At 41.7% G+C, this 21,577-nt stretch overlaps 1 protein-coding gene across 4 annotated transcripts in view; it reads left to right on the forward strand.

Moving 5' to 3' along the window:
- The window catches only part of TANK (TRAF family member associated NFKB activator), a 91,183-nt gene that overhangs the window by 11,618 nt on the left and 57,988 nt on the right, over window positions 1–21,577 (forward strand). The window contains exon 1 of one of the 4 annotated variants that reach the window (XM_062187291.1): window positions 1,570–1,674. The exons of 1 other annotated variant lie outside the window; for it this stretch is intronic. The gene's annotated coding sequence lies outside the window, so the exon portion shown is untranslated. Of the gene's footprint in view, window positions 1–1,569; window positions 1,675–7,422; window positions 7,562–21,577 lie in introns of those variants that run through there. 2 more of the 4 variants (XM_062187316.1, XM_062187308.1) reach the window with 2 other exon arrangements.

A 21,577-nucleotide genomic window follows, 5' to 3' on the forward strand; every position in this document is an offset into this window, starting at 1 on the left:
TATAAAGACACAACACAGACTAGGAGAAAATGTTTGCAAAAGACATATCTGATAAAGGACTATTATCTAACATATACAAAGAACTAAAACTCAACAATAGGAAAACTGGCATCTCAACTGAAAAATGGGCCAAAGACCTGTACAAATACCTTCCCTAAGACATACAGATGGCAGCAAAGCATATGAAAAGATGCTTCAAATCACATGTCCTCAGAGAAATGCGAATTTAAACAACCATGAGGTACTACTATTCATCTATTAGAATGGCCATAATCCAAAACATTGACAACACCAAATGCTGGTGAGAATATAGAGCAACAGGAACTCTCATTCATTGCTGGTTGTAATTCAACCATACAGCCATTTGAAAGAGGGTGTGACAGTTTCTTACTAAACATACTCTTACCATACAATCCAGCAATCACATTCTTTGTTATTTATTAAAGGAGTTGAAAAACATGTTCACACAAAAACTTACACAGTGATGTCTATAGCAGTTTTTTCATCACCACTCTGATGAGGAATGTTGATTAACAGGGGAGGCTATGCAATATCGGGGCAGACGGCTTGCGGAAAAACCTGTGGACTATACTCTCATTGTGTTCAGTAAACCTAAAATTGCTTCAAGGAGTGATGCATTGTCATGTTTAACTCCTTGTTAAAAGCAAACTGTTTAACTGCTCAAAATACTTTGAGAAGTTTCTGTTAAAAAAAAGTTGTAACTATGTTTTGGCTTTGATTTTTAAAAGTAAGCCCAATATTGAAGGTAATTGGGCAGAATGCACTGCAACTTAGCAGGTTTTTAAATCCTCAGGCTTTCTGGCCTAAAGAAAGAAGGATAAATGTCCACGGTTCAGAAATACAAGGAGAACCTGAGGGAGCCAGCATCTGATCCTTTGGCTCTCAACAGGAAAAAGATAGATACTGAAAGAAAACTATCTAAAATTTCTATCTTGGAGAGTATGCGAGCATAGCTAGGAAATGGAATAATGGGGAAGTTTTAATTCCTGGGAAATTTTCTAGTAAAGCTCAACTTGCATTTCCCAACCACTCCACTTCAGCAAGTACATTTAGTGTAAAGTATTACTAGTTGGGAAAAAACACAAACGCACATGTGTGCATGGGTGTGTGCGTGCATGGGTGTGTGCGCGAGGGCACGCTCTCCTGGTGTTTCTCAGGGTGTTGGACTTTAATCACCTTAATCACATACACAAGAGGATCTATTGAAAATGCAGGTTCCTGGGCTTACCTCAGTTGTCTGACCTGGAGTCTCTAGGGTTTGGTTGGTGAAACTACATCGTAAGCATCCCAGGGGATTCTTGGGTCCTCTCAACTCTTACACACGGTGATGTGTTCCACCTGTTTATTTACTGTTTGGAAAAAAAAAAAAATTCCTCAAGTGACCTTTCCAAAACTTGTCAGCGGATTCACTTCCGCAGCTCAGGTTTTCCCGGTGTGGCGGGGCGGGGCTGAGCCGAGCCGAGCCGGGCAGGGCTGGGCGGGGTCGGGCAAAAGGGGCCCGGCCGGCCCGGCCGGGTGGAGGGTGAAGAGTTAATGGCTCCGCCAGCAGCCGCTGCCCTCTGAACTGGAACGGAAAGCAACTTCCGGTTGGAGTCCCTCAGCCCGGGGGCCGGCGACCGGAGGCGTGAGAAAAAGTGGCGGAATCCCTGAACTGTGAGTAAGAAACTCCGCGAGCGACTTGGTGTGTCCGAGTCCGTCGAGCGAGGCGAGGGGCCCTTGTGTGTGAGAGCGCCACAGGGACGCGCTGGCCGCGTGGGCGCCGCAGCGAGAGAAGCCGAGGAGCTCCGGGGACCGCGCGCTCGTGGCGCGGGGGCAGGCGCGCCGACCGGTGTCCTGCAGCTGACGCGGGAAGGGCTGTCTGCTCCCGGGACGTCGGCTCAGCAGCTACAACCCCCGCCCCGACGGCCGCAGGGCTGGCACCCAGCCCAGGATCGGCCCTGGCAGCTCTCGGCGACCTCCTGTGTAGCTGTTTTGCCGGGGAGACGCGGCTGGCGGGGCCTGCGGGGGACCCCGTCGGTAGCGCCCCTGACTTCCCCTAGGGAGGACCGCCTCCCAGGAGCAAGTACTGTCCTCGTTGCTGTTTCGAAAACTTCTGAGAAGGTTCTTTCCGTTGTTTTCCCCCAAGGGGGTTGCACAACTCTGCTCTTTGCTTTCCTGTGAGGTGTCATCATAGCCGTTGTCAGTGAGACGTTGGGCAACTTCCCAGAGGGTCGCAGAGGGGGGCTCGGTGGCCCGGGCAGAGGGGGCGGAAGTGAGCGCTGCCGGCGGGGGGAGCCTCCCGGTGGTGGGAAACTGACCAGCGAAAAGCTTGAGCTTGTGAAGAAGTGGAAACGCCGGGTTAGAAGGATCCCCGAGGCGTGTGCCTGTAGCCCGCCGCAGTCAGCCAGCCTTGCTGTGTCGGTCACGACAAGTGAGAAGTGGTGGTGAAGGAAGTGAGGCGACATGAAATTGAGAGAACCCGATGTGCCTCCCTGCCCTGCAGGGAGTACACGTTGAAAGAGGTTGCAGAGAAGCAAGCGCTGTTTTCTGTTGAAAAAATTATATTGTTCCCCTCTTGGTCGGGGCAGGACACCCTCAAATGATAGTACCGTGTATAAAGCCGAAAGTGAAACCCTTCTAAGCCCTGTGTTCAACCATGTAACCCTAGGCATTTTGACTCTCTTTTGTAGATGCATGATCGTGTAATTTCATTTTCTTATGAAAGCTAGATGGTCAGTGCTTCCTGGTCTGTGATCTGGTTCCACCGATTTTTTTTATTAAACTTTTATTTAATGAATATAAATTTCCAAAGTACAGCTTATGGGTTACAGTGGCTTCCCCCTCCTAAAACTTCCCTCCCACCCACAACCCTCCTCTTTCCCGTTCCCTCTCCCCTTCCAATCACATCATGATTCATTTTCAATTCTCTTTATATACAGAAGATCAGTTTAGTATATATTAGGTAACGATTTCAACAGTTTGCCCCCATATAGCAACACAAAATGAAAAAAAAAATACTGTTGGAGTACTAGTTATAGCATTAAATAAGAGTGTACAGCACATTAAAGACAGAGATCCTACATAATATTTTTTAATTAATTAATTTTCTATGCCATTTCCAATTTAACACCAGGTTTTTTTTTTTCATTTCCAGTTATCTTTATATACAGAAGATCGATTCAGTATATAATTAGTAAAGATCTCATCAGTTTGTACCCACGCAGAAACACAAAGTGTAAAAATACTGTTTCAGTACTAGTTATAGCATCACTGCACATTAGACAACACATTAAGGACAGATCCCACATGGGATGTAAGTACACAGTGACTCCTGTTGCTGACTTAACAATTTGACACTCCTGTTCATGGCGTCAGTAATCTCCCTAGGCTCTAGTCATGAGTTGCCAGGGCTATGGAAGCCTTTAGAGTTCGCTGACTTTGATCTTATTCCGATAGGGTCATAGTCAAAGTGGAAGTTCTCTCCTCCCTTCAGAGAAAGGTACCTCCTTCTTTGATGGCCCCATTCTTTCCACTGGGATCTCACTCACAGAGATCTTTCATTTAGGTCTTCTTCTTCTTCTTTTTTTTTTTTTTTCTTTTCCATGGTATCTTGGCTTTCCATGCCTAAAATACTCTCATGGGCTCTTGAGCCAGATCCGAATGCCTTAAGGGCTGATTCTGAGGCCAGAGTGTTGTTTAGGACGTCTGCCATTCTATGAGTCTGCTGTGTATCCCACTTCCCATGTTGGATCGTTCTCTCCCTTTTGGTTTTATCAGTTAGTATTAGCAGACACTTGTCTTGTTTGTGTGATCCCTTTGATTCTTAGACCTATCAGAGCCATCAATTGTGAACTGAAATTGATCACTTGGACTAGCAAGATGGCATTGGTACATGCCACCTTGATGGGATTGTATTGGAATCCCCTGGCACATTTCTAACTCCATCATTTGGGGCAAGTCTGATTGAGCATGTCCCAAATTGTACATCTCCTCCCTCTGTTTTTCCACTCTTAAATTTAACAGGGATCACTTTTCAGTTAAAATTTAAACACCTAAGAATAATTGTGTGTTAATTACAGAGTTCAACCACTAGTACTAGAACAACAACAACAACAACAAATACTAAAAAGGATAAAGTATTACATTGTACATCTAGAGTCAGGACAAGAGCTGATCAGGTCATTGTTTCTTATAGTGTCCATTTCACTTCAACAGGTTTCCCCTTTGGTGCTCAGTTGTCGCTGATCAGGGAAAACAAATGATATTTGTCTCTTTGGTACTGGCTTAATTCACTCAGCATGATGTTTTCCAGATTCCTCCATCTTGTTGCAAATGACTGGGTTTCATTGTTTCTTAATGCTGTATAGTATTCTATGGAGTACATGTCCTATAACTTCTTTTTTTTTTTTTTTTTTTTTTTTTTTGACAGGCAGAGTGGACAGTGAGAGACAGAGACAGAGAGAAAGGTCTTCCTTTTGCCATTGGTTCACCCTCCAATGGCCGCCGCGGTAGCGCGCTGCGGCCGGCGCACCGCGCTGATCCGATGGCAGGAGCCAGGTGTTTATCCTGGTCTCCCATGGGGTGCAGGGCCCAAGGGCTTGGGCCATCCTCCACTGCACTCCCTGGCCACAGCAGAGAGCTGGCCTGGAAGAGGGGCAACCGGGACAGGATCGGTGCCCCGACCGAGACTAGAACCCGGTGTGCCGGCGCCGCTAGGCGGAGGATTAGCCTATTGAGCCGCGGCGCCGGCCCCCATAACTTCTTTATCCAGTCTACTGTTGATGGGCATTTGGGTTGGTTCCAGGTCTTAGCTATTGTGAATTGAGCTGCAATAAACATTAATGTGCAGATGGCTTTTTTATTAGCCAAATTAAGTTCCTTTGGGTAAATTCCAAGGAGTGGGATGGCTGGGTTGTATGGTAGGGTTATGTTCAGGTTTCTGAGGAATCTCCAGACTGACTTCCATAGTGGCTTAACCAGTTTGCATTCCCACCAACAGTGGGTTAGTGTCCCTTTTTCCCCACATCCTCTCCAGCATCTATTGTTGGTAGATTTCTGAATGTGAGCCATTCTCACCGGGGTGAGGTGGTTCCACCGATTTTCAAAAACTATGATGGAAATCTTGCCATATGTAGTTCTAGTTATTGTAATATGAGTGTGGTGTTCCCTAGTTTAGATGTACCACTTAATGTTCCTTATCTGTGTATTGTCCAATATTAAGTAATTTTTCCATTTTTCATTAGGAAGCAGATATGTTTGTGAAATGTATGACAGATATTTTCAAGAACTGTCACCGTTTTGGTTTAAAATGTCCAGGTTTTAGGACCGGCACTGTGGCATAGCAGGTTAAGCCAACGTCTACCATTCTGGATTCCCATTTGGGCACCAGTTCAAGTCCCAGCTGCTCTACTTCTGATCCGGCTCCCTGCTAATGTGTCTGGGAAAGCACCGGCAGATGGCCACGTGGGAGACCTGTAAGTAGCTTCTGGCTCTTGACTTTGGTCTGGTCCAGCCCTGGCCATTTTCAGCCATTTGGGGAGTGAACCAGAGTGTGGAAGATTTCTCTCTCTCTCTCTCTCTCTCTCTCTCTCTCTCTCTGTAATTTTGACTTTCAAATAAACAAATCAAGATTTTAAAAAAGTGCCCAGGTTTTGTAGTTCATAAGGGAAGGTAGTCCCCACTCAAAACTTAGCCAAAATTTTCTACTGCATTCATTGCTTCCACCCATTTTTATGCTTTGCTCATGAACACATCTGAAAATTGTTTTTGAACATTGCATATGATCGCGATTCATTTGCGATTCATTTTTCTTCTTTGTTTTTGAGAATGGATAGCCATTTTTCCTGAAATCAGTTCTTTCACAATTGACTAGAAATACCTCCTTAACAGTAAATTCCCTTGTGTATATGTGCTTTTTTTTTTTAATTTTAGATGCATCTGTTGCTTTATATGTCTCCTCTTTTACAAATACCAATCTGCTTTGACTATGCACTTTTTAGTAATTCATAGGGCAAGTCCCTTTTCACTCTTCTTTTTTGAAACTTTCTTAAATGTTAGTGCATTATCTTGCAGATAAAATATAAAATAAATTCATATACCATTAAAAAATTCTTTGGGGATTTTAACTACTATATTCTCTGATATTTCGTAACTGATATGTAGGTGAGTGTGTATATCCAACTTTCTGAATTTATTACCTTTAATGAGGAGTTTCTCTGGGCTGGCATTGTGGCACATTGGACTAGGCTGATGTCTGTGGCACCAGCGTCCTATATTGGAGTGCCAGATCCAATTCCAGTTGCTCTTTTTTTAAAAAAAGATGTATTTATTTGAAAGTCAGAGTTCTACACAAGAGAGGAGAGGCAGAGAGAGAGAGAGAGAGGTCTTCTATCCGCTGGTTCACTCCCCAGTTGGCCGCAGCAGCTGGAGCTGCACCCAAGCACTTGGGCCATCTTCTACTGCTTTCTCAGGCCATAGCAGAGAGCTGGATCAGAAGAGGAGCAGCTGGGACTAGAATTGGTGCCCATATGGGAGGCTTAGCCCACTATGGCACAACGCCGGCCCCAGGGGTTCCTTTTTCAGTAGACACTTTCTGTCTGCTGCTGGAGCACATCAGTTGTATCTTCACTAGCCATTTGCAACACTGCAGGTGTGTCTGATTCCATGATTGGCTGCCCGTCAATCAGAATCTGATCTGCCTCATTGACAAACCCTATTGTTCACAATAAGCTTTCGTTAGTTTACTAAGTGGTGTATAATCTTAAACTGCACTGTAACCATCCTGCCCTCCCACCTGCAAATTAATATGGTACATGTTCTCAGTCTTGACTCCTTCCTTGGGCTTTTCGTCAACCATGGCAAGCGCCAGAGCCTCCTCAGCTGCCGCTTCACAAAACAGGTACCAGGTCCACACCCAACAAGCACACTACCAGCACCAGGAGTGACAGAAGAGGGAGGCAGCAGCAATGGACCTATAAATATTTCTTTTTAAGAAAAAAAAAAGTTTATATGTTTATTTGAAAGGCAGAATTAGGGAGACAGAGAGGGGAAGACAGAGAGAGAGAGAGAAATCTTCCATCTTCTCTTTAAGTTGCCAAATAGCCACAGCCAGGAGCCTGGAACTCCATCTGGGTCTCCCACATGAGTGGCAGGAGCACAAGTACTTGGGCCATCTTTCGCTGTTTTCTCATTGCATTAGCAGGGATCTGGATTGGAAGTGAACAGCTGGATTTCAGATCAGTGCTCATATAGCATGCCGGTATCACCAGGTGGCTTAACCTGCTGCGCCTCATCACCAGCTCCATCCATAAATATTTCTGCAGAGCCTTGCTTTAAGTGATTTATGAAAATGAATTTAAATATTAGCCATTTTTTCATTTTTTCATTTATTTTATATGAAAGGCAGAGAGACAGACACAGAGAGCTCTTCCATCTGTTGATTCACTCCAAACACCAACGGCTAGGGCTGGGCCAGGTCAGAACCAGAAGGTTGGAACTTAATCAGGGTCTCCTACATGAGTGACAAGGAACAAAGTACTGAGCCATGATCTGCCTTCCCAAGGTATGTATTGGGAGGAAGCTGAATCCAATATGAAAGTGGAATTCAAACCAGACACTCTGATATGGAATGTGGTCATCCCAGCCAGCATCTTACCACTGCGTGAAATGTCTGCCCCTAGCCATTTTTAACTTGCACAGGCCCACTCCAGATTCTGACACAGCCCCCACTCAGAGGAAAGGATGTCCCTAAAAGATCAGTCATGTATCTAAGCCCAGCAGTGCCATGTCTGTGTTTAACCTCAGGGTGTAGAATGTCACATGTCCTGTTTCCCTTCTGGTGTCATATCAACTGTTTAGTTACACACTTGAACCTGTAGCATTTGATAAACAGTCTGAAGGAAAGCAGTAAGCCTGAACCACATACCAAAGTTACAGACAGTGCTGTACTGCATATAACATAGTGGCTATACTATATAGCCTGGGTGTGTAGAAGTCTATACTATCCAGGTTTGTGTAAGTACACGCTGATGTTTGCACAGTGACAGAATCATCTAATAATGCATTTCTCAGAACATGTTTCAGTTGTTAAGTGACACAGTGAGTGTACTCTGTAAGTACTAGAGGAAAAAAGGAAGTGAAAGCAAAACTGAAACTCTTATGGGTGTGGTCTTTTACAGTGAAGTCTTCAAACTTTTCTTCAAAGATATCACAGAGAGTTTTACTACTTTCTGAGATTCAAAATGGAGACTCTTGACTGGAAAGGTTTGGGATTACTTAGCAGAGATATCTTTCCTTGTTTATCCTGATACAAATGGCTAAGAAGCTTACCGAAGAAATATAAAATTTGGCCATCGCTGCGGCTCACTAGGCTAATCATCCGCCTGCAGTGCTGGCACCCCAGGTTCTAGCCCAGGTTGCTCCTCTTCCAGTCCAGCTCTGTTGTGACCCGGGAAGGCAGTGGAGGATGGCCCAAGTACTTGGGCCCTGCACCCACAAGGGAGACCAGGAAGAAGCACCTGGTTCCTGGCTTCGGATCAGCGCAGCATGTCGGCCGTAGTGGCCATCTAGGGGGTGAACAAATGGAAAAAGGAAGACCTCTCTCTCTCTCTCTCTCTCTCTCTCACTGTCTAACTCTGCCTGTAAATATATATATATATAATTCAAATTCTGATTGGAACATAGAAACAGGTGTAGTGTGATGTGCTATAGGTATGTCCATAACCAAAGTTTACAACCTGGGTTTGAGACTAGAAATGCAAGTTGCTGTCCAGAGAATTGGCTGCTTGTGTTACATAACTGTGATTAAAAAATAGAAAAGGATCATAAGTAAATATTAAGAGTATAACAATTCTATAACTAGTACTGAAACAGTATTTTACACTTTGTGTTTCTGTGTGGGTGCAAACTGATGAAATCTTTACTTAATATATACTAAATCAATCTTCTGTATATAAAGATAATTGAAAATGAATCTTGATGTGAATGGAATGGGAGAGGGAGCAGGAGATGGAAGGGGTGTGAGTGGGAGGGAAATTATGGGGGGGAAAGCTATTGTAATCCATAAACTGTACTTTGGAAATTTATATTTACTAAATAAAAAAATGAAACATTAAAAAAACATATTGCATGAAAAAAAAGGGTATAACAGTTCTCTTCCATTTCCTTTTTTCAAGTAAGAAAAACACATATTTTTTAGTGCCTTTAAAGGTATACCTTAACCATCAAAGAAAAAGGACATCTTATTTATATCTTACTTATCTGTTAGTGCTATGTTATTGACTGGTTTTCTGCCTTTGCTCCTGATGCTTTTTGTGGATGGGGAAGGGAACATGTAAGTGAGATATAGGAAAAAAAGGCTGTATCTTTTACCCAGTTATTCGCCTCTTTGTCTGCTAAGGTAGCAGCTTTTCTGAAACAAAATGTGAACTCCAATTATTCAGACCCAAGAGGTAGGAGAAGACTGGTGGCTTTCTTTTCTAGGGTACATGGAAGGGGCTAACAGTTACTCAAGGAGATTTCCTTTCTGCATTCTGAAACTGCTTTAGATTTGCATTGGCGTATCACCTGGCAGAACATTTACCCAGAAGTAGAATATACTCAGCAGTGAGGGAAACCTGACAGAGAGGATTTTCTTCCCTCCCACATTTGTCTCTGCCGCTCTGCCAAAAACACCTTCTAGAAGAACAAATCATCCTGGGATGGATACTACCTTTATACCTATTATTTCTTCAAACTTAGAATTCCAGTATACTCATATGTAGCTGAACAAAGTTCATCTATTCTAATTGAGCTGTTTTTGGAAGTAGAACGTTTTGTTCCTTCACCTCCAGCCTCAGTGGACTTCCTGATGCACCGTTACTTACCCTCGATTATTACTTTTTTTATCCAGGCTATCATTTGGTAGCATAACATACTTAAAATACTACAACTGTGAAATGAGAAAAGTTCATCATTAGAGAATAGGGAGTGTGGGGAGAATTGTAGTACCTGTTCAGAATGATTCAATATCCAGATAGTAGTAGTCCCGGAAAGGGATAAAAACAAAGAAAACTGCCAAAGAAAAATTCCAAGAACTGAAGGATGGAATTTCCTGATTAAAAGGGCCCACCAGGCACCCATTGTGATGGAGGTGGATAGTCCACGACAAGATATGGTCCTGAAATTTCAGGCTGAAGACAAGAAAAAAAAAAATCCTGATAGATTCCAAAGAGGAAAAACAAGATTAGGAGACAGAATGAAAGTCAGCTCTAACAAAAACAAATAGAAACTAGAAGGCACTGTAGCAAAGCTTTCAAAGTTCTGAGGGAAAGCTACTTCTAACCAAGAACACTTGAACTGACCAAATCATCAATTCAGTGTGAAGGTAAAGATATTTTCACTTATGCAGGGTCTCAAAACTTTACTTGCCACTCTCAAGAAGTCTCTGGAGTATTTCCACCATTAAATGGAAGTATAAAACAAGAAGGAAAAAATATTGCAAATACTGGAAATGAAGGATGCAATTAGAGAAAGACCTGAACAAAAGGAGTCCTCAAATTCAAGATGAGGAAAGATCCCAAGATGAAAGCTTATATCAGGCAGAGAGAGCAACCAAGCTAGATTAGAGCAAGTCAAAAAGTTCAAGAAAAAAATCCCTTTAAGAAGATGTAATTGATAGAATATGTAAAGTACCTGAATATGCTGATTTATGTTAGTGATAATAGCAAACAAAAAGTTTTTTAGGAAGAAGTTTTTCAAAAAAGGAAAATAAGCCATAGTATATAATATGGTTCAGTGGTTAATAGCTTTATATAATAATAAGAAAGGAGACTAAAAGCTGAATGCTAATCTAACCAAGAAATAGGATGTACTGTATTTGAAAAATGGGAATAGGAAGGAGGAGATGTTTAAAGAGTGTGGAGTCCTTATTTTGCATAATAGGAAGGTATGTAAAACTGAAAATTGAATAGTGACAATATTACATGTTATTTAGCTACGCAATGATAAATCAAAGAAGACTCAGCCAAAAAAGTTGATGCCAAAGAGAAACAGAAAATGGGTAGAGCGCAACAGAGAAAAACTTTTTTCTTAAGTCTTACAGGACTGCATAACATTCAGATAGAGGTATGTATAGCTTTAATTAAAATAAATAAAAACCATATTAAGAGAGAAAAGCAAAAGATTGTGCTTTAACATCGGAGAGACCTGGATTCATCTGATTGTTCCAAACAAATGTTTTCTAATTCTGAGACCTTTGGCAACTTCTTCAGCATTTTGTAGCTCAGTTTGCTCATCTGTAAAGGGAAGGCAACATGTGTTCCTGCAGAGGGAAGATTTAAAATAAAGTGGTTTACTAAAAACGCCTGACAAGTAGGTGTCAGCTGTACCTTGTTCCAGTGTTTCCCATGAGGAACTAGGAAACACCTCCTTGATTGTTGGGATACTTGGCCATTCAAACTGAAGACAGACAGAGTCTGTGGTCATGCTCAAATTTCTCAACAAGAATTCCAGTAGCAAAGAAAACATTTGTCACAAGTACTGATGAACTGTGGAAATTTCACAGAACCAAGATCAATAAACTGTTGTTGTTCTTGGGGCACCTACCAAAGTATCAAAATATCTTTTTCTCTCTCTTTTTACAGAAACAGTCATTTCTGTTTCTGAATTTTATACAATTCTTCTGCAACAATTCAGAAGGTAGCTCAGTGTGGGGAAAAATGCTACTTCATGAAAGTTTGCCTTCCTGCCTTGGTGCAAATGTGTATAGTGTTTTACAGTGCTTTCCCAGCAATAATCTGACCTTCTATGCCAGTGATTTTTGAAACTGTCTTCCTGAAACACAAAATTATGATCCAGGAAGTCTTAGAAAGGGTTTCCTCATGTATTTTTTAAAAGCATTCTGGATTATTCTAATGTACTGACAGATTGAGAGCTACTGTCATAGCCTGAGTCTACCCTAAACACTCTAAACTAGGGCAGGTGAGGAAACCAAGAGCCATGGAAAGGTTAACTGACTTATTCAATCTCACCCATCACCAAGAATGTCTACTGAGATATGTATTCTGCACCCCAACTCTGATTATTATCTTTGGTTGACTATTTTTTTTTTATTTTAATTTAGAATGTCTGGGTCTAACATTGTGGCATAGAGAGTAAAGCTGCTGCCTACAATGCCAGCATTCTGACTGTTGCACTTCCCATCCAGCTCCCTGTTAATGACTTGGGAAAAGCCATGGAAGACAGCCCAAGTGCTTGGGCCTCTGCCACCAATGTGGGAGACCCAGATGGAGCTCTTGGTTTTTGGAGTGAACCAGCAGAAGAAAAATCTGTCTCTCTTGTCTTTCCCCCTTTCTCTGTAATTCTGACTCTCAAATAAATAAATGTTTTTAAAATGCAAATAAATAAATTTAGAATTTCTAGTCTACAAGCTATTTTTAATGGAAAAATTAATGAATGTTATACAAAATGTGGTATAGTTAATATTGTTGTGGCACAGACTGCTGCTTGTGATGCTAGCATATCAGAGTGCTTGTTCAGTTTGTTGCTCACTTCCAATCCAGCCCCCTGTCATTGCACCTGGGAAAACAACAGAAGATGGCCTAAGTGCTTCCGCCCCTGTCACCCATGTCGGAGTCACGAATAGAATTCTGGGCTCTTAGGTTTATTCAGCCTGAACTAGCCCTGTCCATTGTGGCCATTTGAGTGAACCAGCTGATGGAACATTCTCTCTTTTGCTCCGTTTCTCGCAAATATATAAATCTTTAAAATATATATATATATATATTGTTTTGAATGTTTATTTTATAGCATCTTTTTTGTTGTTATTCCACAGACAAACAGCAAATCAAAGCTTATAATCAACTTTTGCTTTCCTATGGTAGGATGGTACAGCAAGTGTTAGACTTTATATGAATATTTATGTTTAAGAAAAACTGGTGTGGCCCCTAAAAAGATTGGAGAATTGGATAATTTTGGCATTGATGGGGGTTTGGAAGGTTGGTTTATCTGGCTTCCTATGGATTGTTGAGTTCTATCTTCAGGAATATTCAACAGTCAGAATGAGAGAGAGTACGTTGCATAATATGAAAATATTGGATCTAGCTTTAAAGTTATACATTTAAAATCACACTCTAAACATCTTGAGAATGACTGGAAATGGAGATCTGTAAATCTCTGAAACCTTATTTATTTTCTCATTGGATTTCTCACAATTACTTCTAATAAAACAAGTTGTGACATGGAAGCATTTGCCCAGCAGCCCCTAGGTGTCCTCAGGGAAATTAAAAGAAGGGATATGAAGAGCTGTGGAGTCCTGTGTAGTGGTTAGGAACACAGAGTACAGCTTTTGTAATTATGTAGGCTTTTGCCTGTTGCTATTTATCTTGGTGACATTTTCAAGGCTAAATGGCTCTCAGCAATTTTAAACTGTGATTTAAAGAGGAAAATAGGATGTTTCTGAAAAGGTCCTCTATCACCTGAAGTTTCACTCTCCTCACATAGAAAAACTCACTCCCTTTGTATTGACTCAGGGATGCTGGAGGGGCAGCTAATCTGCACATGAGATTTAACTACTGTTTTAAAAACAAATTTGTCCTTTATGAATCTTGTGCAGCTTGTATATTTGGGAGGACCTTTTTAAGATAACTGAAAATATTTCTTTCAAGCCTTTCTGATTGAGACTAGAAGAATATATAAACTCTCCTACTCTTTGAAACATCATTAGTAATACTACTTTGTCATAAATTTGGTAGAGAAAGACTTTAGAAAAAAACTATTCAAACATTCTGCCACAGGCTTATTTTTTCTTTTATTTAAACACAGTTTAAAGGTTAATAGACCAAAGCATTAGTAATATTCCTATTTAGTTAGTAGTCTCTCTATATAAGATAACAGGCTTACTCTTAAATGCCATAGTAATTTATGCATTTCCTAGTTTTTCTTTTGACATCTGCATAAACAACAGTGGGCGTATTCCCTTTGTGGTTTATGTTTAGAAAAAAAAGTTGCATATCTTGTTATATAAGGTGGTACAATAATAAGTGTTTTCTCTCTCTTTTCACTATTTCATTTCAGTATTTCATTTGAAAAGTACACACGTCTTTTTCTCTGCTTTTTTAGTAAAAATATTTTGGTGTGGTTGACTGTTCAAGGCTGTACTAGTGTCAGAGGACATTCAAAAAAGGAATTTAAGAATACAGTAGTCACATCTAGCTTTCATTTCTTACTGCTTATCACTTCATTGATTCTTTCTTCCTCCTTATTATGAATTATATCTCTCCAAGCATTTTCATCCAAAATTCAATTTAGTACCTTCACCTTACTCAAAAATATTTTCTTCCTATTTTCCTGTGTCTGAACACCATCACTTTTTTTTTTAAGATTTTTATTTATTTATTTGACAGGTAGAGTTACAGACAATGAGAGACAGAGAGAGAGACAGAGAGAAAGGTCTTCTTTCCGTTGGTTCACTCCCCAAATGGCTGCAACGGCTGGAGCTACGCCAATTCGAAGCCAGGAGCCAGGTGCTTCTTTCTGGTCCCCCACGCGGGTACAGGTGCGCAAGCACTTGGGCCATCCTCCACTGCCTTCCCAGGCCACACCAGAGAGCTGGACTGGAAGAGGAGCAACCGGGACTAGAACCCAGTGCCCATATGAGATGCTGGCACTGCAGGCGGATGATTAACCTAGTGTGCCACAGCGCCGGCCCTGAACACCATCACTTTTTACCTAATATTTTGAAAAAATGTAGCTGGCCAGTCATCTGCAATAAAATCACCTTGGGCACTTTGTTAATTAAAATGCAGGGATTCCAAGGCCCTTTTCCCAGCTAAGGTACCCCAATGCTGCCTTTTTGTCTCTTGTGCAAATACAGCTGACCACTAAATCATATTATTTCTGCCTTTGAAATATCTCCTGAAACCACTCTTATTCCATTTCTCTTACAGCTCAGACTCAACTTTCACCCAGAATACAGCAATAATTTCCTATGAAATATCCCCACTGGGTCTCCCTTACTAGTTTGTGAGGCATCCAGTCTACCTTTGTAAAACCACGTCCGTATCCTGCTTGAAAGCCCTCCATTATGCCTTTATGTCAACAAGTTAAAGTATAAATTTCTTTTTTTTTTAAAGGCTTGTTTATTCCTTGAAAGGCGGAGTTATGAAGGCAGAGAGAGAGTCTTTGTTCCGCTGGTTCACTCTCCAAATGACTTCAATTGCTGGAGCTGCACCCATTCAAAGCCAAGAGCCTGGCGCTTCTTTGAGGTCTCCCACGTGGGTACAGGGGCCCAAGCACTTGGGCCATCTTCCACTGCTTTCCCAGGCCACAGCATGGAGCTGTGAAGTGGGATCAAAAGTGGAGCAGCCGGGACTCGAACGGGTGCCCATATGGGATGCCAGCATTGCAGGCGGCAGCTTTTACCCAATATACCATGTCGCTGGCCCCAGTATAAATTTCTTACAGTAAAATTTACAATCTGACTGTAACTTAGTTCTATGTAGTTTATACAGTTAGTGTACTCTACAGTGCCAAGAGTTGCCATTCCAATCATAGTCTTTATGAATGGTGTCCCCAAGGGTTTTTGCAGTGCAGCAGTTACACATGTTGACCCTTACTATAGCCTGTTTTGCCACCTTCATCTATCCATCCTCTCCGCACACACACACTACACTTGAATAAATAGAATACTCACTTCTATTGAGCCTGTGTCTTGTTCATACCTTTTATTTAACAGTTCTTTTTTTCTTCTTTTACTTTTGAGGTACAGCTTGCAATGAAATGCACAAATCTTGAGTAAACCATTGGGTGGATTCCAACAAATTCCTGTACTTGTGTTCTTAGCAAGATATTGTTCCTACCCTACTTTATTTACACATTTATGATTGACCGCCTATATCGATTGATTATTTTCAGTTGTGTCCAACCCGCTAAGTAACAAGCTTTAATTGGAGAAAAGGTCAAAGACTACAACAATCTCTTTTCCTGGGAGGAAAGAGCACGTACTGTGTGTTCAGCATTGAATGAGTCTTGAATATTGTACCATTCAGGATATAATTCAGCTACTTTTTTTTTTTTTTTTTAGTTTTTTGAATGTTATACTTTTTTTTTTTTTTTTTTTTTGACAGGCAGAGTGGACAGTGAGAGAGAGAGAGACAGAGAGAAAGGTCTTCCTTTGCCGTTGGTTCACCCTCTAATGGCCGCCGCGGTAGCGCGCTGCGGCCGGCGCACCGCGCTGATCCAATGGCAGGAGCCAGGTGCTTATCCTGGTCTCCCATGGGGTGCAGAGCCCAAACACTTGGGCCATCCTCCACTGCACTCCCTGGCCACAGCAGAGAGCTGGCCTGGAAGAGGGGCAACCGGGACAGGATCGGTGCCCCGACCGGGACTAGAACCCGGTGTGCCGGCGCCGCAAGGCGGAGGATTAGCCTGTTGAGCCACGGCGCCGGCCTAATTCAGCTACTTTTTTAGAGACCACAAAGCAGTGATTAAACAAGATAGAAATTGGATTTCTTTTGCAGGTAACAACTCTAAGTATATGATGTCCAAAGTCCGCCTGGTAACTCCACAGTGTCAAGGACCTATGCTTCACTCTTGTTCTGTGATATCTAAAGTATTGCCCTTACCACAGTGTTATAGGTGGGTTACCACTGCAACATTCAATCCAGCTGGGAAAGGACAAAAGGTGAAATGGGAGCTTGTTTTGGACGTTACACCAATTTCCCAATGATCAGAACATGGTCATAGGACCCAGTGAAATTTGGTAGTACTAGTACTATAAGAGAAGAATGAAGATTGAGGAACAGATAACATATTTCACATATGGTCTCACTTAATCTTCACAATAACTCTACAAACTAGGATATGAAAACTGATGCATAGAGAAGCTAAGTAAGTGGCTAGAGAATTGCACATCTGAGATCTGAATTTGAAGCCTCTATTTTTTTTCCACTCTGCCTAGTAGTGGTTAGAAAGGAAGATACAAGGGGCCAGCACCGTGGTGCAGGTTAATCCTCCGGGTATGGCACTGGCATCCCATATGGGCACCGGGTTCTAGTCGCAGCCGCTCCACTTCCAATCCAGCTCTCTGATATGGCCTGGGAAAGCAGTAGAAGATGGCCCAAGTCCTTGGGCTCCTGCACCCACATGGGAGACTGGGAAGAAGCACCTGACTCCTGGCTTCAGATTGGCACAGCTCCAGCCATTGCAGCCATCTGGGGAGTAAACCAATGGAAGAAGACCTTTCTCTCTGTCTCTCTCCCTCTCACTGTCTGTAACTCTACCTCTCAAATAAAATAAAATCTTTTTAAAAAAAGAAAGGAATATATAAATATTATTGAATGAATTATCATACTAATCTTCACAGTATGATAATCACATATTTAATACTATATTACAGTATAATATTGTCAGTGTACTTCTAGGACATTCCCTGTAACTTCTTCCTTCTTACCATTGTGAAATGAAATGCTATGTCAACTGGTTTGCAATCAAGGCCTAATTTGTTATATAAATTTTAAAAAAATGATGACTTCCTTTAAATATATTATTTATGAGGAAAAATAAGTCACCATATTTGTAGGCACAAACATCTATGCTCTCTATTTGCTTACTAATGCTAATATAGTCATAAAGTTAAGGAGATTGGATCACCTGGCCCTTTCATTCTAAAAGTATAGAAGCTTGTTTTCAGGCATCCTACTCATTTCTATAGTAATCATTTCAAGGGTTGTCCTGATCAGCAAAATCAAGTACATAACAAATGCATGCTTTAGAGAAGGATGGCTATTATCTAACACTAAAAACATCTTTATAACAATGGGGAACCTGTTTCAGAAAGAATGGTTGCTATTTGATAACAAAATAAAAGAAAAAGATAAAGTCATTCTACCCATACTTCTAAACCCTATTCAGATACCACGTAGCTCTCAAAGTTTTTCATGAACTTTTGAAATAAGTATGAACATTTCTTCCACCCTCCTGACACTGTACCTTTTGGATGTCTTGGGACACTCCTATATATGCTTCATGTTACATTAACTTACCTTCATGAAATGAGTTTCATATCTACTTTGTTCTCATTACATCTGTAGTGCCCAGAAAACCTTTGCACATAATCGGCATTCAGTAAATGTTTTATTGAATGAATAATGCACCATGGCACCCTTGACAATATTTTACAAACAGTCCTTGAACTAAGAATTTTGAAGATTTAGTCCAGTTTGTAGCACAGCTTTGTAGCCATAGGTAGGTCATTTAAGCCTTCTGAACCTTGTTGGTTCAGCATTGTGGTGCTGCTGGTTAAGCTGCCGCCTGTGATGCTGGCATCCCCTGTTGGAGTACTAATTTGCATCCCAGCTGCTCTGCTTTCAATCCAGCTCCCTGCTGATGACATCTGGGAAGGCAGCATATGATGGCCCAAGTGCTTGTGCACCTGCCACTGATGTGGGAGATCCAGATGGAGTTCTGGCTCCTGCCTTTGACTTGCCGCAGCCCTGGAGGTTATGGCCAATTGGGGAGTGAACCAGAGGACAGAAAATCTCTCTCTTCTCTCTTCTCTCTTCTCTCTCTCTTACTGTCTCTCTCTCTCTCTCTCTGTAACTTTTCAAACAAATTAGTAAAGTTTTTTTTAAAAAATGACTGTCAATAAAAGAAAATAAAAATACTTTCTTAAATAAACATAATTCTAAGGTCTCTAAGGTAGTACTATCTCTGAATTCCTTGCTGCTTCCCACATAGTGCCTCGCATACAATAAGCAAGCAAATTTTTTTCTGATTGAATTGAATAGTAATGGAATATGTTTTTTTAAAATCAAACTTGACCCTAGCAGTTGACCTTTCTTGGGGCTGGGAAACTTTACCAAGGGAGGGTCAAATCATCTCCGTAGCTCAGGTTGCTGCTCCTATTCCAGGACAGTTTTCATTGCTGAACCTAAGGACCAGTGGAAGAGGAAACAACCTGCTGCTGAGGGATTTTCTTGGTGGCTCCTCCTATACAGGCATTCACAGGGCCAGGAGATAGGACAAGAACCTGCTGTCCCCTATTTTGCCTGCTTACTAAAAGGGTAGAAAAACCAGAAGAACCTAAATGGATGCATAGAGGAGTACCCAGGATTCAGGAGGATTGCAGTTGGGGGGATGGTGGGTGTGGATTTTCATTTAGCCTGCCATGCTACCTTCTGGGGCATCAGAGTGGCTTATGATTTCTTTGTGTAGCAGAAATAAACCAACAAACCAAACCAGGAATTAAAGTGAAATGCTAACTGAAGTGTTTCCAAAGCACAATTAGGTTGCTCTAATTTCAACCTCATGAGTTTGGAGAATAAGATTGGCCATGAGATTTGAGTTTAAGCATGTTTACTATAAATAAAAAGCATTCCCCTGGAGCCTAGCAAATTTTGCAGAAGGTATACCAAAATGTAATTGAAATGTGACTGCCTCTTAAATTGTGAAATTAATTTTACACTTAACAAATGCTGAAAAAAAAAAGATGAACAAGTGGCTTTAAAGTTCAGGGTGTTAATATGTGAAATCTGTCCAATTTAATTAGCTAGGTCCTACAGACTTTCCTTTTTCTCTGCTCAGTGTCACTAATAAAACACCCAATTCTCTTATTGGTTGAGAGACAGTAATGAAATCTATCATTTGTTTATTTGTATGAATGTGAATCTTGTTTTCTCATCATGCATTTCTTTATCAGGAAATAGTTTGCATCCATGTGGAATTTACTTGGTAGCTCTTCTTAGTGACATTTGTGTGATCTAATTCAAGGACCTGAAGTAAAGGCTCCACATGATTTACTTGCATATGATGCAGCTAAATTTAGCACTGCATTTACATTTTTAAAAGCAAGAATACACCTTCTTGATGGCACAGACATGAATTTTTAACGTACAAACTCAAGAACTGTAAAACAAGGAAGTTCTATAGAAATTAAGTCCAGTCATCTTTAAAGAAGCTTGGGTCACAAAAGATTTAGTAAGGCCAGCGCCACGGCTCTAATAGGCTAATCCTCCGCCTGCGGCTCTGGCACACCAGGTTCTAGTCCCGGTCAGGGCGCCGGGTTCTGTCCCAGTCATTCCTCTTCCAGGCCAGCTCTCTGCTATGGCCCGGGAGTGCAGTGCAGGATGGCCCAAGTCCTTGGGCCCTGCACCCACATGGGAGACCAGGAGAAGCACCTAGTTCCTGGCTTCGGATCAGCGTGGTGCGCCGGCCGCAGCACGCCAGCCGCAGCAGCCATTGGAGGGTGAACCAACGGCAAAAGGAAGACCTTTCTCTCTGTCTCTCTCTCTCTCTCTCTCTCTCTCTCTCTCTCTCTCTCACTGTCTAACTCTGCCTGTCAAAAAAAATTAGTGATATAAGGGTCAGTCGGTGATACGATAGAGCAAGAAACTAGCTGAATTGCCAGGTCAGGGCTCTTATTTGTCCAAGATATAAAAGTACAGATGATATTTACAGTGACAATTTATTACAATATTTTTAAGACAGTGATATATAACTTAGCCACTTTTAATTTCTACATTGGCATATTACAGTATATTCTATACCCTGTGACACTTAACTTGCATACTTATTTTTAAACTCAGGTATTTTTTAACTGGTCTTAGATACTTGTTTGGATGAGATAAATCTAAAGGAATAAAATATTCAAAGTGACACTTAGTATTAATGCCAAGTGCTTGTGTTTCTGTAGTGTCTAAGTCACTGTTAATTATACTAACAGAATTTCAGATTTTTTCATCTATCAGAGGTCACAGTGGAAACTTAAGTTCCTAAGTGAAACACCTAAATAATTATCATTCTGTCAGTTCTTCAGAAGTAATGACACTGTGATCCCTGTAATAAAAACTTAGGAATTTTTTTTTTTCAATCCAGCCTGGTAAATGATTTAGGAGTGTATTCAGTATCTTAAAATGAAAGATACTAGAAGAGAGGATTGAAATATTACTTGTACCTGGATATTTAAAGATGATTGTGAAACTCAAAAGGAAAACTAGTTAGTGGGCCAGCGCTAAGGCACAGTGGGTTTAGTCACCACTTGCAGCACCAGCTTCCCTTGTGGATGCCAGTTCAAGTTCCAGCTGCTCCACATCCAGTACCACCCCCTGCTAATGTGCCTGGGAAAGCAGCAGAAGATAGCCCAAGTGCTTGGGCCCCTGCACTTGTATAGGAGACCCAAAAGAAACTCTTGGCTCCTTACTTCACCCTGGCCCAGCACTGGCCATTGTAGCAATGTGGTTAGTGAACCAGCAGATGGAAGATCTTTCTATGTCTCTCCCTCTCTTTCTGCCTTTCAAATAAAATAAACCTTTTTTTTTTTTTTTTTTTTTTTTGACAGGCAGAGTGGACAGTGAGAGAGAGAGACACAGAGAGAAAGGTCGTACTTTTTCCATTGGTTCACCCCCCAGTGGCCGCTGCGGCCGGCGCACTGCGGCCGGCGCACCACTCTGATCCCAAGGCAGGAACCAGGTGCTTCTCCCGGTCTCCCACACGGGCGCAGGGCCCAAACACCTGGGCCATCCTCCACTGCCTTCCCGGGCCACAGCAGAGAGCTGGACCAGAAGAGGAGCAACCGGGACAGAATTCAGTTAGAACCCCGGTG

Source organism: Lepus europaeus, chromosome 1 (assembly GCF_033115175.1).
Source record: "Lepus europaeus isolate LE1 chromosome 1, mLepTim1.pri, whole genome shotgun sequence".
In the NCBI taxonomy this organism is placed as follows: Eukaryota; Metazoa; Chordata; class Mammalia; order Lagomorpha; family Leporidae; genus Lepus; species Lepus europaeus.